This window comes from Aythya marila, assembly GCF_965140915.1.
Source record: "Aythya marila genome assembly, contig: HAP1_HAP1_SCAFFOLD_761, whole genome shotgun sequence".
NCBI classification, from domain to species: domain Eukaryota; kingdom Metazoa; phylum Chordata; class Aves; order Anseriformes; family Anatidae; genus Aythya; species Aythya marila.
Genome location: NW_028137067.1, coordinates 16,011 through 34,485, shown reverse-complemented (window position 1 = coordinate 34,485; position 18,475 = coordinate 16,011). Strand labels below are relative to the sequence as shown.

At 42.3% G+C, this 18,475-nt stretch overlaps 1 pseudogene across 1 annotated transcript; it reads right to left on the bottom strand.

Moving 5' to 3' along the window:
- Positions 1 to 1,538: 1,538 nt before the first annotated feature.
- On the bottom strand, positions 1,539 to 10,727 carry LOC309891205 (ubiquitin carboxyl-terminal hydrolase 42-like; annotated as a pseudogene). The gene is made up of 13 exons: positions 10,499 to 10,727; positions 9,549 to 9,749; positions 8,854 to 8,964; positions 8,592 to 8,694; positions 8,320 to 8,387; positions 8,093 to 8,163; positions 7,479 to 7,561; positions 6,449 to 6,560; positions 5,931 to 6,071; positions 5,636 to 5,736; positions 5,031 to 5,172; positions 3,643 to 4,350; positions 1,539 to 2,153 (listed from the first exon to the last, which is right to left on the bottom strand). The product of its transcript is annotated as a ubiquitin carboxyl-terminal hydrolase 42-like (transcript).
- Between the last annotated feature and the right edge of the window lie 7,748 nt (positions 10,728 to 18,475).

Here is an 18,475-nt window from a genome sequence, read left to right as displayed (position 1 = left end):
ACCGTTGGCGGCACGGCTGGGACGACGAAGGGGGAGTTTTGCGTCTGCGCAAGCCGCGGAAGCCGTCTGGGGAAACCCTCTGTGGGAAAAAGGCCGCTGGGCTGAGCTCTGGGGCGCTGGGCTCGCCAGCAGGGCCGCAGCCCCGGGAGGAGCGGGAGCCGGCTGCTGGACCTGCCATGGTGGCTGGAGAGTGGGGCGGTTGCTTGGGGAACCCGGGCAACGGGGGTTCCGTCCCAACGGCTCACCAGCCCCTCGCCGACATCTTGGGGAGGACTGCAGGCTTTGGACCCAAGCAGGCTGCCCAGCGCAAGACTTGGCCATGTTCATTAGAACATTACTAGCCTCTAAGCCTCATGGCATCACCTTCCATCTTGACTGCTAAACCTCCTTGCTCCCTACTATCTTCTTTGCCAAGATACAGCTGTCCACATTTACTTTTCCTACTTGGCTGGACTGAATTTAAGAAGGGAGCTTGCAACTCTTCCTCTTGTTTGCCACTTCATCATCAAACCAAATGAAAACCATTTGCCTTTAACCTCTTTATTTCAGGCCTTCTTTCCTAGTGGTCATTCAAAACTGGGAAAAAAATAGTCTACCAAGTGGGTTTTTTTTTTGATTTGATAATAAATCTGCAGACTGTTAAGTCATCAAGCACTTCAAGACTGTTTGAAATAATCTCGAGATTAATATAAAAGGAATTCCTCACACACGCTGCGGCCGCTTACCTTTAGTATAGTCGTTGGATGCGATGGAGCAGTATTTCTTGCTTTCGCCTGCACTGGAAGTCTTCCCTTCCTTGTAAGGTTGTTTACTGCTCTCACTTCTGCATTACTGACATGAAGAGCCATCTGGAGGATGGGATTCTTCCTTCTTCTCCCGCGTTACCTTCTGGAAACGAGGATCCAAGTGTTCCAAGGAGCCTTTTGCTTTCCTGGTGTTTCTCCTTTTTCTTCTTTTTCTTCTCCTTTTTCTTCTTTTTCTTACGCTTGCGATTGGCATTGTCAAAGCGGAGCGCACAGAAACACAAATCATGAAGTCTGAAAGAAACATGCAAGTTAAAAAGGGAAAAAAAGATGTGGCACTTGTTGCCTATATGAAACCGGATTTATTTTACCACAGGTGATGATTTGCAGCATGTCAGCTATTTTGTGGTGCTTTGTGCACACGCAACTTACTTTAGATGCAGCAAACTTAAGCCGTCAGATTGAAGGACCATAGGTCCTGGTTTGTACACAGATCATTAACAACGGCTAGCACTGGAATATGTGCAAGCAGAAAAAATCTTTTAACCTAATCTGGAATGGTGTACGGATGTGATTCGAACTATGTGGTCCAAAGCTAGTGCTCTGACACAATTCAGCAAGAGCTTTCCTGTCTTCACTGATCAACCTAACAACATGATCCCCAGCCAGCTGGTGCTATCTAAAGAACTTAGAAACTACCAGAAAAAAAAAAAAAAAAAAAAAAAAAAAGACATGAGAAGCACCCAGAAAAGAATTAGGATAAAAAATGAGGAGTATGCTGGAATCCTTGCTTACTTGGAATCCTTCTCTCCATCTTTATCCTTAGACTTCTTTTTCTTCCAGAACTTGTGATATTTTTGCATTTTTTTCACCACCTACAAGCTCCTTTTCTATCTTTCTGTCTTTCCTTTCTATTTCACTTTCACTACCTTCTGCACGGGTATATTTTCTTTTTCTGTTTCCTTCTGTTTCATTTTTCTGGCGACAGTTCTCCAAATGAGCTGACACAGGTGGAAGCGCATGTCTTTCACGAGAATGTCTTCCGGAATGTTGCTGAGGTACCGAGTAACGATGCAAGTCTGCTCGGGGTGTGCTAAAGCGACGTACATCTTCCTCTCTCAAGAGGGAACCGTGAGGCCATCTGCTTTTGTAATGATAATGCTTATGTGACCTGCTGTAGTAAGTTGCAGTCGATCTGTCAAAGGCTGAATCGCCGTGAGAGAACTTTCTCTCTCTACTGTCTCCTGTCGCATGAGGTGAATAGTAATCCTTGTAATAGCCACATCTTTCCCATCTCCGTGCTTCGTCTCGATAGTATCTTTCTCTGCTCCAACTTCTTTCCCCTTTGGATCGGTAGTACCTATTGCTACCTTGTTCTGATCTTCCTCCGCTGCCAGATCTGTACTTTGAATATTTGACTGCTCTTCTGCCATTCTCAGGGCTGTTTCTTTCACGAGGGAAAGATCTGTACCTGCTTCCCTCCCAGTACTCCTGCTTGTGACTCTTTTGCTCAACAAATTCCACGCTCTGAGAACACCTCCTCTTGCTGGAAGGACCTGCTTTTTGACTCTCCTTCTCTTCACTAGGAGCATGTTCCCTCTTGCTTCGGTAATGCTCTTTCTCAGTGGTTTTAGTCTTGTCCTTTGTATCTTGGCGTCTATCTGCAATAGCTAAGGAAGAAAGATTGTTAGAGCTACATTCAGTGTCAGACTTGAGAGAGGAAGTTTGCCGCAATTTCTCACCAGGCTCACAAGACTCTTTGCCGGACAAAACGGTTTCTTTTGAAATGAGGTCACGTTCTTTTGATCTTCTTGCTTTCTCCTTGTCTCCACCGTCATCACATTGGTACTGGGCGAGGTATTCATCATTCCCAGGAGATTTCGGAGGTTCCGCAACACTGCACAAAATAAAATCACATTTCTCACTTCTGCTGAAGGACGTGAATATTAAGAGTAAAACCTTCCAACGTCGAACAAACAAACAAAAACCTCCGGACTACAGGAACGCTCGCAAAGATATGCCATTTAGAAACCTCTCCTGTGATTAGGACACCTTCTTCAGCTCCCAGAGAAAGTGCTTTTTCCCCTCTTGCTTCTGAAGCCATTGCACTAAAAAAGCAAACGCATCTGTCTCCTTCCACCTGCTGCTCTGAGAAAAAAGGCATAGGGGCGAGCGGGGAACAGCCAGTGTTTCTCCAGACAGTGGAGAAAAATGGAAAAACATTCTATAAAGGAACACAAGTTCTCCTTGAGGCACCAACCTGCATCAGAGTGATATGCTCAGTGCTGTTCATTAGTTCTGTTCGTGACACTGGACACACAGTATGGAATTGTACTAATTTAAATCCTTCCATTAAATACTATTAGTAGACAGATAAAACTGTAACGAACTTCCATAAAGTCTTGTCTTAATCAGACTGTGCTCATTTTACCTCATTTCCTCTGACAAACTGTTCAGCTGGCTGGCTGTGAAAGACTCCGTGATGACTTCTCGATTGACTGAAGGCATAGCTCCAGGCATCTGCAATTAAAACGCACAAGTCAGCAGACAAAAAAATACTATTTGTAGTAGTACTGAGGACTAGTCTTGTCAGAATGTCTCCATTAAATGGTAAGCAAGACCACTGTGAGTTGTATGCATTATCTACACTTCAAAGATAACCCCAACTCACCCCCCAAAATCTACTTTATGAAACTTAGGAATTTTTATCTCAGCTGAGCTTAAGTTGACAAGTTCTAATGTAAGCTCAGGTCTGCAAATTCTAAGGGGATAATACCACAAAGTCTTACGATCACATGTGTGCTGTGTTTTCTCAGTATTTCACCTGAATTAGGAACACAATAAACACTCCCGAATACATCGTAGGTGAGAAATTCTCCATGGAGCAAATCTATGTTTCAAGCGATCCATTTGTTTTAGAAAAGAACATCTCAGAAGGTTTAACAGGTTCAACTCGGCAAGTGGAATCATCAAGTTTCAGTCCGTTTTCTTTAGATTCATTAACTAACCTAATAGCACCATTTAGTGAATCTGTTTTTGGCAGCTCATGCTGGAATCTTCCTTTGTCAGCATTCTGACAGGAAGAATTGGAATGCTGCAATGTACGGACTACCTTTCCAACCAAAATTCCATTAGAGGACATTGCATTGCATTTCAAATTCCTTTGAAATAAGCCCTTTGACTCCTCCTCAGATTTTCCTGAAGATTCTGCACCATAAGGGACTGTGTTATCAGAGCTGAGTTTAGGATTTTCATTCACTGTTGGCTCCACAAAAATTTCATCAGAAACTTTTTTGTTTGTTTGCATTTGCTTCATTTGCATTACCGAATTTGTAATTGTGGATGAAGGAACAGCCTGGTAGAGATCTTCATCCTCCACAGCACTGCTAAGAAAGTCAGGCTGTGACACAGTCTGACGAGCAGGCAATTTATTGTGAATACTGATGGTGATCTTCTGTTTTCTTGACGTATCAGTAATTGAAGGCCTGGTAATTGCCTGGTTTTGAACACAGGCCATTGGTGGTGCTGAAGATGGCCTTTTTAGGGTGACACCAGTGGTCTTTGCGTCCTCTTTTATGGATCCATTTCCATTTAAACGGCTTGAATTCTGTATTTAAAAAGAAGAAATTGCAAGATGGATTAACGCAAACACTGCATGTAACATTTTGAAACACAAAACTCTCCTACTGAGTGTTTCTACAAATGGTCTTAACACCTAAAAAGAAAAACACACTGCCCTTTAAGGATAAATGCAAGTCCAATAAGCGTATTCAATTCCTGCTTTTGGTTTACTGCAGATTGGTATCAAATTAACATCATCTTTGAAAACCAACCAAGCAACTTAACATTACCTGCTGCTATTCCCAAATATATTTATTTTCCCCTTTAAACATACCCTGAAAAGCCTGAAGTAATCGTTCTGGTGCTCAGGAATAAGACATTTAGTTTTCCCTGTCTTAGCTAAAGTGACAAGGATAGGAAAAACAAGTCCTCTTTTAAATGATTTGAGGATTAGTACACTCTGCTTAAATTGTCAAAGAGCGTAGCTCTCTGTGCTTTAGAAAGCTGTCTTGGAGGTATAAAGTAATGGAGTCGCATGGCTGCACAATTTAGCAGTAACCACTGTTTGAATGACTCTGGCTGTAGCATGAGGGCTGTGAAGAAAGCTGCAGCGTGGGAAGGAAAACAAAACTAAGATGCCGAAAACCAAACAAAAAACCCCACACCAAACCCCAAACCCACTAGCAGTTTGGTGCCGTTATCTGCCCTCCCGCTTCCCTGAATTACCTTAATCATATGAGGAAGAAGTCGTGGTCCCAGAAATCCAGCCTGCTTACTATTAGCCCCCTGCTGACCAGGAGGGAATGAACAGGGATAAGATGGTGCTGGCAAGTAAAACGCACGTTCTCCAAGTGTCAAATCATAGCGCCTTCAGAAAAGAGCAGTGATCGTAGTTTAGTTTTTCTTTCAGCCTACTCTTGGATTAAATCCCATCCTATCATTTTAGAGGAACAGCTCATACGATATGGAAGCCTTCTCTACAGAAGGCTTCGCCAAGACTACAAACTGAAAAGTAGAGAACAGTCTTCCTACTAAGACTATCACTTGCACAGCAATAATTCATTCTTACACCACAGATGACCTTCATTTCTCTCCTTCTCTAAAGTAGCCAGCTACAGATAACACATAGATAGCAATTTACACAAGCACTGCAGTTTAAGGCCAAGCAACAAAAGATAATAAACGACACAGAGAATTTCAGGTTAGACAGAACTGAATTAGACAAATAATAATCTTCTCCCGGGATAGCAAGAAAAACACTTGCAAAACAGAAAAATATCAATAACAGGAAAGTAAATCTCTTCTGAACACATTTTAAGATTTGTTATTACCTGATATAAAAAAGTATGTAAGCTTGCTGACCAAGAACTCTTTTAATGTCAGTACGCACTACTTTAGCATCATTCATTTGATACCAAAGTCCATTACCAGCCTGCAAATAAAGACAACGATTTCTTTAGGTGAATTGCACGTTTTCCAATTGAAATCACGGATAGGAACAAAATACACACATGTCAAATAAAAATATAATGAAATCTTTTTCCCTAGAAACAGTAGCTGCTAGTCATGCTTTAATTGGTTTGCCAGCACAACCTTTACCCTGTTAGAAATGCTGTTGACTTCTACCTTTACATAGCATATATAGTGTCCTGAGTGACAGCTGACACCGTGATGTACCAGCACCGCGTATAAGGCATAGAGCAGTGGTTCTCCCATTGACTGCGACATGTAGGCTCTCAGGTCCAAATACTCTGGATATTTCACCTCCTAAAGAGACATCAAGAAGATAGAAAAATTATCCCAGAGTACTTCGTGGACTAGCCAGAGAAAAACACTTCCAAAAAACACAGACTAGAATTTATTTCTAGAATATATTTCTAGAATATATTTCTTGATTCACTACAAATAAGTCTTCCCATAAACAACGGTTAAGACTAGAAGTTGCAGAGAACTGTTTCCTGATGAATCAGCCTTCTCAGAGGAAAGCATATGCTTCTTGTCAAGCGGGAACTTTATTGATATTAAGAGAAAGAATAAGCCATAGTCGTTAGTCTACAATTATTGTCTGAAAATATTAACAACTTTCAGCTTTGGGGGATGTCCCATTACACAATGATATAGTTGCATTACAGTGGTAAATATACCTTGTTGATCTTTCCACCTGTGAAATCTGCAAATCTTTTCAGTGATATTGTGAGAACCTTGGAAGAACGGTGTATGGTAAATCTCTTGGACGCAGGAACCATCTTTTTACACCTTAAAAACAAGCAGAGATAAGTGTTTGAAGGCATCTTCTTTTTTCGCCCCCAAAACAAACTCCTTTTAATGTCTCACGCATGCCTATGCTATTTGAATGATATTTACTTGCATAACAGGTTGGTCTTTTTTCTTTTCATAAACCCATGCACTGCGTGTCAGGTTTGTTAATACAGAGAAGAAGGTAAATTTTCCCAACAACTCAGAGCATAGCGGGAACAGGAATCTCTCACAAAAGGGTATGACCAGGTTGGATGGCAAGGTACCATTTCTTGGTCTACAAAAGTGGCTATTTGAACTCCAATCCTGGATACATTCTTTCAGCTTTCAAGGGAAATACAAATACTGAAAGCGGAACGAGAGAGCCTTGGTCCCCAGGGCTAGAAATTGCAAATAATCTCCAACATAGGTCCACTATCAACATCAAAAATACAACAGAAGCACATGGTCATTCTACAGGAGGGAGACATTTAACAGTAGGAAGTCTTCATGTACTGAGCTTGTCTGGAAAGACACTGAACCCATCTGCCATCCTTTGAAACAAAATAGTTCAGTTTGACACATTGCCCGCTCCAAGGTAGGACCTACGGTGTAAGCAGTGAAAATTAGCCACTAGCCCAGAGAACAACGGAAACTGGGCAGTTTACATCAAGAAAAGTACTGTCGAGAGCTAATAAATAGAAAGAACACAAGTAGCTCTTTTTGAATTCTGATGGCAAAATACAAGCCAGAGAATTGCAAACCCATAGGGAATGCCTATGAACAAGACTTCCCCCCTCCAAGGAAACAAAAATCCAAGTCTTTTATAAACTTCCACAAAACTTGTAAGTAGATCCAAAGTTTAGAGGTAGTCCAACAGAGTCATGCAACATAGAAAACTGACATCTAGGATTAAGACCTAATTCGTCAAAATCTTACTCGCTACATTTATAGCAATTCTCTCCATCCAGCTCTTCAGGTTTCACAAAGAGTTCCAGAGCTCTGCTAACAGACGAAACCGCCTAGAGCAGCGAGAAAGAAGAGCGTAAAGTCACCGTAATTCAGAATTCCAGAGACATACTAGTAGTTTATAAGAGAATCTTACTAACATACTCAAGCGATCTACTAGGAGCACTGTGAAGAAGGAGGCAGAAAGAGCATGCTCAGCATTGACCTCACCTGGAAGGCATTTGACTTTGGAACAAATACTTTTCCAGTAGCCTAGACAGCATCTATAGTGTGCTTTGTCATCAATACTGGGGACAAATTCATCAGTCTAACAATTAGATGTATATTGAGGTAGAACAACAAAGAAGTATGACAGCATTATAATTTTTGCAGAAAGAGAATTCTTTCCCCTTAAACCCAATGCAAATGTGGAGACTATTTACATGGGTTCCACGGAAGGACAAAGTCCAATCCACTTCCTTAGCACCACCAAGCTCTTATGTTTTAACATTATATGTGGTTTCGTTTTTTAAGTTAAACAAGTTTAATTTAGAAAGTTATGCATGTACTTAAACATCATGAATTATATTTAGAAAACACCTTACCTTTATATCCAAAGTGATATCAAGAAATGCCTCATACGTATCCGAAACTGCTTTGCAATTCAAGCACTTCACTGGAAGCAAAATATAAATGCTTAACATTATGTGAAGGAGACTAACTGTCCAAATTCAAGTTGTTGACAGATACTACTTTAGACAAACTACAGACTGCTTTACTACCGACAAAAGACACAGATCAGTTCTAAGGACAGGAGTATTTTTTCAAGTACCTCTCGATCTTAGAAATCCTCCAAATATTTGATGAATGATGGTGGTAGCTTGAGAAGATCTGTCCAATCTGGAAATAAATTATAATCAGACCTCAGAAGATTTAAGGCACAGAGTTAACTCTTCAAAGAGTTTGATGAAAACCAAGGATGATGTAGACTTTTGTTGCTGATAGTAAATAAGGCACTAAAAGGTGCTAGAGATCATTTCTGAGAGTAAATAAAGGACTAGAAGGTGCTAGAGAATGTATGAAAGTGAACTTGTTTATGCTTACTTGGTGCTTCCGTTCAAGCACGCTTCCTGCATAGCATCAACAGTATAGCGCAAGAACTCGTGTGCGTCTTCTTGACTGCCAAAACGGAAATGTTGTCCTATTCCTAAATAAGAAGATGATAGTATTGACCTCATTTAAAAATGAAATCATTCTTGTATTTCTAAAATCTCTCTTCATTGGAGTGTTAAAACCACTTAGACACATCAAATAATTATTTGAAGATTACAAGCTATCGAAAAGAAACACAACTGAAGCCACTTACGACTGAGATTACTGATAACATGCGTAGGCTCGATGGCATCAACAGTGCAACGCAGGGCCTGGTTAATGTGAGTCTCCATCGTGCACATCATGCAAAAATCTTGTTCACGACCTGAAGAGTGAAAGAACAAAGCATCCCAGTCCAGTGAAATATCCATACCTACAAACATCTAAGTACAATTTAAACTATAGATACAATATCCACTCTCCTTGCTACATTCTATTCTCCCAAGATGCCAATGTCCCAACAGTCTTGTAACATTTCATTTCACACAACTTGACAGAAGAAAAATATCCACTAAGCCTGTATTCAAATGCATTTTGTGAAGAGAAATCTAAAAGACTACTGCAAAGTCGCAGTTGTAAAGGCTGACAGGAATGTGAACTCCACAGGCTGCAAAATGTATTACTCTCTAAAATTACTACTAAATGCATTACTGTCCAATGCACTTCATTATTCCCATGAAGCAATAAACGATCCTTTAATAAACAAACAAACAAACAAATAACTAAATAAATAAACCATGGTGCATTAATTGCACTCCATATGCTATTCGGAGCCCACTGCTAATACAGTGCTCAAAGCCAGCTGCTACAGGTAAAATCAGGCAAATAAGCTTATCTCACAGAATCACTGCTGTTCTTTCACCTTCAGAGCTATCCAACAGATTCAAAATACTGTTAGAAAGTACTCACATGACTGGCTGTGCTCAAGAGAAAGCATGTAATTGGCAAGTGGGGGTGTGTAGGTCAAACACTGCAGAGTAGCATTAAGAAAACATGTGTTGCCAAGATTGTACAGGCCAACTCCAACACTTTGTGTTTCTCGCCAATCCATACAAATCTTCTCAGGTGGAAAAAGAATGCTCTGTGGCGGAGCAATTCCATCATTAACGACTGCAAGAAAGTTAAATTTAAAAAGAGATCTTGTTTGTTTGTTTCGAAGAAAGGTATTTAAAAAAATACTATTCTGCAGGAGAACCTAGAGGAGCTAGCTACAATCCAAACCAGAAAAACTTATTGCAGACAGCTTTAATACCACCAAATTCAAATTGGCTGGTCAACACAATGTTTTTGGGGAAAAAAAAAAAAAAAAAAAAACAACTTTAGTCAACCATTTTAATTCTTCTAAGGCAAGGCTAACTGCCATTCTGTTTGTAGCACCTAACGCCAAGTTCCTCTCCATCTATAATCTTTAACCTGATTAACTCAACTACTGTTTTTTTCCTTATTATAACTTAAACCACAAACTTAGACTTGAAATTATACGGTAAAAACGTAAAAACTAGGAACTAGGAATGACGGTACCCCTACAGATACCAGATCTTTTCCTGGGCAATGTTATCCTTCAAAAAACCTGTGAAAAATGGAAGCTGTGAATAGCAACAATCAAACAAATTTTTCTTTGCAAAACAGAAAAGACATGGAGGAATCTGTGCATTACAAAAAGCTCCCCATATTTCTCTGTTGACTGTAAATATATCAAAATTAATTTCTGTAACATCAGTCACTTCAGTTGCCTTAGGGGATTCGCTTTTCAAGTCTTTGTTCACAGTAGTCCCCTTCTCTATCAGTGCAACAAGTAAGAACTGCATTTTCTACTTTTGCTTTGAAGACAATGGAGGCAGGATAGAACGCACACTTACTTAGATCTCTTGGGGCAAAAGCCTTAGATTTTTCAGATGATCTACAGTAAATAGCACCTCCACGTCCTTGGGCCACAGTGACTTGGCTTGAATCTTCTGCAGGCACTATCCGGCCCCAGTTGGCGGTGCGTGACATCAGTATTTTAGTACTTGGTTTCTTGGATTTGCCAGACCGCCTTGAAGAGGGCTTTTTAGGCTTTGAAGATTTGGGCTTCTTAGCTACGGTCATTGTTCACATCTGCGACAGAGACAGAAGTTCTGGCTGACGTAAGAATATCAAGAAGCATTCCAAGAAGAAAAGAGTAACAGAAGTCCTGTCACTTAATCTCAAAGAAACAGCCTTAAGAACTAAATCGCTGGTATGAATGATTTAAAAAGAATCCCCAAACTAAACACACAAAGTGAAAATTTCCATCTAAACTCTATCAGTATTACTTTTCGCTTCTGCAGAACTAGTGGCTGATGCCATTTCTTTCCCTTCCATAGGATTTTAATCCATTACAACTCTGGAGTCTTTTTAATATAAAAATGTAGAAGACATTCTCTGAGGGGAATCAGTTATTTATTGATTTCCGGAGTTGCGCAATTATCTGTTAATTAGTACCTATGATCTAACAGATAATTGTTGCAATTATCTATTGCTGGCATGAGTAACGGAACACTATTACTTCACTGCCTGCGTTTTTCTGTTTCGTCTGCACAAAGGTACCCAGAACTCACTGCTACTTTTCTTCTGTCTTTCCAGGGCTCGCCCTCTACCTCACTGTCTACTGCACCAGTCATGAGGGGTTTGTTGTGATTCTATAATGAGCCTAGCTTTTAAATACACCTTTCATGGGCGTCACTTGGTGACGGCAAGTTAATTTGTGAGGGCTCCTCAGTCTACATCATGCGGTCGCTTTTTCCAGGTGAAAAAGCGGAGCTGTAAGTGGCAGTACACTAAAGCCCTGGCATGCTGAGATCCAAGAGGAGAGATGTTTGGCCCTCCTTTTCACTCCTGGGAACCATATACCTCAAAACCCACAGAGGATGGGCTATATCTCAGAGAAATCTTGGGAAAGGAGAGCATGAAGAGCATGTTTGCAAATTCATTTCTCCCTGGGCTTCTTCTGCTTCTCCAAGAAAGACGAGTTTGAATATAACTTTGGCAGCAGTACTTCTGGTGTTTTACTCCTACCACATTTAAAACTCCTACGACAAACTGAAAAGTTAGACTAAAAAGCAGCTCTTTCCGTTCTCCTTTCTAAAGTTGCACGCTTTCCTCATGCAAAACAACAGGGGAATGTAAGCTAGAAACGGAAATGCTGAATGTAAAACAAAACAAAACAAACCTCAGCCCTCCAGGACAAAAGCCAATAACTGCTACAAAGTCCTTTTTAAAATGCTGATTAGGTTTCAAGGTGATACCGCTTTAAATAAGCGTAGTTGTGTGTCCATAGGCAGAAGCTGAATAATGACAGGATGAACTTCTATACTTCATGTTTTGTTACTGTCTTACTGTAGCACACAGGGACTTGTTACCTTTAGGGAAACCACTAACCTCATGGAGGGTTTAAAACATAAGCTAGTTTGTTATACCAAAATGACGGAGAGAACAAAGCATAAAGTGCTTTCAGATTTCTAGCACGCCTTGATTGCTGTCCATTAAACTTCAGACACGTTAAACAAAACACAGTAAATAAGAAAACTCCTAGTCCCACAGCTGGCAAATTGTGTGCAGAGGTTGTAATTAGAACTTTTTTGCCTTGACGTTTTACATTTAAAATTGATTTTAAATCCATTCTATACACACTTTCCATTCCTGAAAAAACAATACGCAAACCTGACAAATGCATTTACATGAGAAATGAAGTCGTCCTTGTCCGATTGGAAGACTAAGGTGACAGCTCCTGGGCTCAGGGATAAGCTCCGATCTTCACCAGTGACAGCTCCTTTTGTAGGATTGAAAGGGAAAATGTTTCAGCAACACATTGGAAACATACTTAAGGGACAAGAAACAAAATCAAGACTGCAGTGAGAAGGAGAACAGAAAAACAATACTGGGGGGAAAGGAAAGGAAAGGAAAGGAAAGGAAAGGAAAGGAAAGGAAAGGAAAGGAAAGGAAAGGAAAGGAAAGGAAAGGAAAGGAAAGGAAAGGAAAGGAAAGGAAAGGAAAGGAAAGGAAAGGAAAGGAAAGGAAAGGAAAGGAAAGGAAAGGAAAGGAAAGGAAAGGAAAGGAGAGGAAAGGAAAGGAGAGGAGAGGAAAGGAGAGGAAAAAAGAAAAAAAGGGAAGGGAAGGGAAGGGAAGGGAAGGGAAGGGAAGGGAAGGGAAGGGAAGGGAAGGGAAGGGAAGGGAAGGGAAGGGAAGGGAAGGGAAGGGAAGGGAAGGGAAGGGAAGGGAAGGGAAGGGAAGGGAAAAAGAAAAAAAGAAAAAAAGAAAAAAAGAAAAAAGAAAAAAGAAAAAAGAAAAAAGAAAAAAAGAAAAAAAAGAAAAAAAAGAAAAAAAGGGAAGGGAAGGGAAGCAAAGCAAAGCGAAGACCTTGATCTTTATACTGACCAATGAGATAAGCCTTACACATTTTTAAGTTTATTTTTGACAACTGATTGAGGTGTTACCAGGTATTAAGTATGATTCAAGAGCAAATATTAACACTAGAAAGAAGAAATCCGATCCACCACCACTGTTTCAAAATATATCCATTTCTCATTTGGAGATGACGTCTCTCTGGCAAGATAGTAGAAAAACTGTAAATACCGATAGAGCTTCCTCTCCCGGTGTTCCATATACATACCGATGCTGTTCCTACACCTACGCTCTGAGCATAAATTTATGTTGACATGAGTGACAAGAGAGGGTGTTACTCCTCTCTTTGTTTGCCTTGAGAGACACACCTCTTGTCCATTGAAAAGTAAATTCAAGATTCCAGATCAGTTAAGACAGTTGCTATCCCCCCATTCAGAGTTCTGCAGCAGCACTCTTCAGATGTGTTTAGCAGTCTCTTTAGAAAATGTTATCACTTAGGACCTGCTTCTCAGTAGGTCCACGTTTGGCCTCCGCTTAGCAGAGAGTCAATCCCAGCTTAAGCTTTCGTACAAGAGCCCCTTCACGAAACGGAGTTGAACCCTGACATAACTGAGTTGAACCTTTAACCTTGAAGCTTCCTTAAAGAAGAAAGCAGCACCCAGGCCAGGAAATAGAAATTAATCGTCACTTTACCCTGAAACGCAGTGGGCTATTCTGTGCTGGCAGGATTGCTGCCGGGCTGGCCGACGAGGCGGCGGGCAGCTCCCCGGGGCCACAGGGCCTGGCACAGGGAGCCGCCGGGGGTCTCCAAGGTCCGGGAACAGCGGCAACAGCGGCAACAGCAGGGACAGAGGGGACAGCAGCGACAGCAGCAGCCACCTCAGCCGGGGCCGTCTCCACAACCGCCACAACGGCCTCGGAACGCCGCTGAACTCGGAGCTCCAGCGTGACGCCTTTTGAACCTGGCCGCGCTGCTCATGGCTAAAACCAGAGCGTTTCCTCCGGCGTGTGTTTACTGTCGGTGCCGGATCGGCCCTCACCCCGAGCTCTCCCTGCCGGGAGGGCTTTGGGGTTGGGGTTTCCCTCCCGCCGCCGCCGCGGGCAGGCCCCGCGCACAAGGGGTCCGCGCTGGGGAGCAGCATCTCACCCACGGCGAGAGACAGAGGGCACGACATGAAAAAGCCCCGACACGAAAAAGCCACGACATGCGGCCGAGGCGGCGGGGAGACGGCTCTGAGGGAGCTGCCACTTCGCCCCGCCGTCCTCCCCTCCCGGGCCGCCCCGCCGAGCCCCGTGCGCCTCAGGTGCTGCGCTGAGGGGGTGGCTGGCTACTGAGACAGCTGCCCAGGGCACTGCTCATGGCACCGAGCCTGACGGAGGTCAACAAGTGTTGAACAATGCTCTCAGACATCGGGTCTCACTTTGGGGTGGTCCTGTGTGGAGCCACGAGTTGGACTTGATGATTATTGGGAGTCCTTTCCACCTTGGGATGTTCTCTGATTCTAGGTCAGCAATCCAGTAGCTGATGAGAAGTGTGGAGTCATTCAAAGGGAAGAGAGAGCACAACACTTCTCGTTTGCAGAAGTGGCTATTTGGTAACCAAACCGATGATTCCTTTGCTTCTAGAGCAACTAACAGCAGGGATCCGCTTTACAATAGAGGGAAAAGAGTCGTTGGCATGTCATGTGAAGTAAGCTTCAAATCCCAGAGGATGATTTTGTTGGAACTTTATTCAGCTGAAAACACAGAAGCCTTGCTTTTGCTTGTGTTAGTTACAGCTCCAGTTTACTTTGGTTGGGAGGGAAGGCATTCCAGGCTAATGTGCTGTACCTGTTCCTTCAGCTCATTGTCCATAAACGGAGGAGCAAATGAAATCAGTTTAATCTCCATTAAATGCAGCAGACAAAGCGGAGTAGAGGGCGATCTAGCACTTAATTTTTCCTGTAAGCAGGAAACCCAGAACTCAACAACACTTTTCAAATCTTGTCCTGCAGTAAATGACCAGCTGAGTGAAGCTTGCATTTAGAGGATGTGCTCCTACAGGAGACAGAAATAGCTTTTCCTCTTCACAAGTGCAACTGAGTGGTGGACTGGCAGCTACGTGGTTAACTAGTTGTGCCAACGGGGTTGTATTGAATGCACAGAAAAATATGCAGGTCCCAACAGTAAAGGGTTGTCTGTAGGCATGACACTGAGTACAGATGTTGTCTGCAGGTTCGTGCAGAGTGCACCGCGCCAATAAGCACCCAGAGTCGGAATGCACACGAAGGTCTTTTAATTATATAATTACTTATAGAACTCTGCAGAGTCAGGCACTTGGCCATCTTTCGCAAAGCAAGCACACCTCTGACTCGAATCGCCGTCATTTATACACAGGAAACTTGTGAAAACTCTCTCTTTGGCTCCTTTGGATTGGTTATTACAGCTCACCTAACTTATCTCCACTGAGCTTGTGCATTACAGAGGAATACCGGGGGGGAGGGGGAACAGGAGAGGGGGGACACACACCGAATCCCACATTAGCATAGATTAGCATTTTGACAGGTGTGATTTTTAATGTGCTAATGACCCTTAATGAGAAAAAGGTTACTATAGGTCAGTCTGGAGCTGGTGTTCTCCTTCCTGTTTTTTCCCTTTTAGCCCTTCTCTTCCTTGCTTCTGCTAGCTCAAGGCTACCTGTCTCTCTCCTTCTTTATTTTCTCAGCTAAAAGACTGCACAAGCTACAGGCCTCCCTATTTGCTTCAACATTTCCTTGTTTTTTTTTTTTTTTTTTTTTTTTTTTCCCAGCTCTGGGACGACACAGGTGTGGTTTGATATTTGCCAGTATAGCTAAAACTCACGCCAGTCTGCTCACGCACAATAAGTAGTAAGATTTAAGGACTGGTTTCATCGGCTTCTTCCATACTAACATCCTTCTTATGTTTTAGATATGCTGTAGTTAAATCAACACTAAGTTACTACTTGTGGAGTAATCGCCTTAAGCGACTAGGCATCATAAGCACACCTCCATCCCAAAAGCTACCCGCCTCCAAGGTGCAACCACCCCTCACTGAGCACGCCCTCGGAATTTCTCAGAGCCTGTACCTTTAAACGCAAGTGAGATCATTTCTACCAAGCACAACCAAGATATGCATGACTAGAGTCACTCAAGCTCCACCTTAAAGATAGAAAATAATATCAATTGCTTTAAGAGAAAGGGGATGTTAGGGAAGATACTATCAGGAAGGATTCCTTCTGACATCACTCGACAGGCTGAGCCTCTCACTCCCCCACCCCCACTCCATTGGGACGCCGTGGGGTAAGATCTGAACGCTTGCTTATACCAGGCGTCTCTGTGGAATCTTAGAAATCTCTAGAGTTTTGATGCTTTTTAATGTCTTAATACCTAGGCTGTGTACCTGTGCATTTCATGCATGCTAGCTTGCTTTTGCAGACGGTGAATTTATCACTGACAATCCAAAGAACCTGTGTACCTGTCGCCGTAAGAAATTGCACTTAATTGCATTCTTCCTAGCTGTGAGAGTTCTCCTTGAATGCGACTAGAGCGAGGCCGTACTGCGTTGTTGGTGAATCCGTGACCGTGATAGTTCAGCACCCTGAATCCGACGGGACCCGTGACGGTCAATCGGCTACACCCCTTAACGCGACACTACTAGAGGAAGAAGATGACAGGGCTTGCATGCACTGCATTAGGCTTTGCATGTGAAAACACCCCCAAATAATTTCACGTGCATTTAACGTTTTTAAAGGGAAAAAAACAGGAAGGTGTAGTCTCTCTGTAAGCTACAGCCCTACATAGTTAAGGCATCAGCATTCATTCCTTTGCTTGATAGCAAAGTATGAACATACAGAAGAGTTAAATATTTTCTTTGCATTCTTAAAGGCGATTTTTCAGACTTGGGCTTCAGTTGTTGGAGTTGAAGAGATCAGTAGACATCCTTACTTTTACGTTAAGACCAAAATCTTTATCTAAGATTGTGTTATCGAACGCAACTAAACTCCCACCCCCACATGGTTTTTTTGTAACTTCGCAATGATCTTGCTGCAGTCCCACTCTGATGGTCTTTCAGTAACATGCAAACTGCCGTGGCAGATTCTGTTACAGTGCTTTTCTATTGACAGTGTGCATAACACTCAAGGTAAAGCCCCTCATTTCGCAGTGGGGACATAAAGTGTTTCTTTGGACCCTGCTGCTTCTGTTAGTACTCATTTTTTCACAAACTTCTTGAACCTGAGCCGTGCCTACTGAGCCAACGAATGCTTTGATGACACAGTATTTTGTCAAAGCAGTTTTGCTTCTTGGAGCTACAGAAGCAGCTCTGGCTACGTGATAGGGAATTGTGCTGCATTGGCAAAACCAGACTTAGCTACAGACTTACAACACTTGCTAACTCGATCTATTTCAAATCTCATTTTAACTTTAAAGGACAATCAGTTTTGTGGCTCCTGTCTTACTAATTTGCCTTGTTTTGCATGGAAGGGCAGCCTGTGAATGATTTGCTTTATTGCATGCTTCAAAAAAAAGGCTGAGGAAGAGACTGGAGGAACCTTTTCTATTCTATGGACTTTCCCCCGAGAGTGTGGAATTGCAGGCTACTTGGATGAATGTTCCAATGTGAGTAAGGGAGCAGACCTCAGCCAAAGGAGGTGGAATCCTTGCTTAATAGTAAGTATCAGTGTGGGGACATCTTTGCTTAACGGGAGCCATTTAAACTCTTCATAGAAACAAAATAAGCTGGACATCTTATGCTTGGAAAGCAGTATGGTTGCGCAGCTGCTAACATAATGACTTGAGTCTTCTGCTCTGCAACTTCAGGTTTTGTTTTCAAGCAGTGCATACATCAGTTTAAGCTTTGGACAAGGAGATTTGCAATGCAAATAGTGATAAACCAGAATCAGCAGCGCTGACGAGTGTAATGGTGAAATGCAGCAAATTAAGTATTCCTGGAGAAATGTGAGATTACAAAACTAGCAAGCCATGAAGCACTTTTGTTGTTGTTGTTGGTTGTTTTTTAAATCAATTCTTATATGCTGAAATAGCACCTTCAAGAAAATCTGTTTATCTAGCCAGGTAACGGTGTCTCCCTGTAAACAGGAAGGAAATGCCAGGAGCAGCCATACCTCTTTGCTGTCAAAATAAAGAGCAAGTCGAGGCCAACATCATGCCATAGTGCAAAGGCTTGCTAAGAAAGATCATTCTAAGAGGTCTGCAAGAAAAGATGACTTACTTTGTCATAAGTTTGTCAAATAGAATGGACGAGTTAGTAGTCGAGTACCGACTGTGTCCGACTCTACAGCTGCGGCGCAGCTCCAAGTCCCTGTTTTCTCCGTGGACTCGTCTCACAGTTTTTGCACCAGCTCTACTCCTCAATGTTCTGGTGACTGAAACGCAGAAACAAAGGATTTTGAAACAGTGAAGATGGGATTCTCCTTATTTCACCGTTGCTCTTGTAAAATGGAAACAGACAGACAA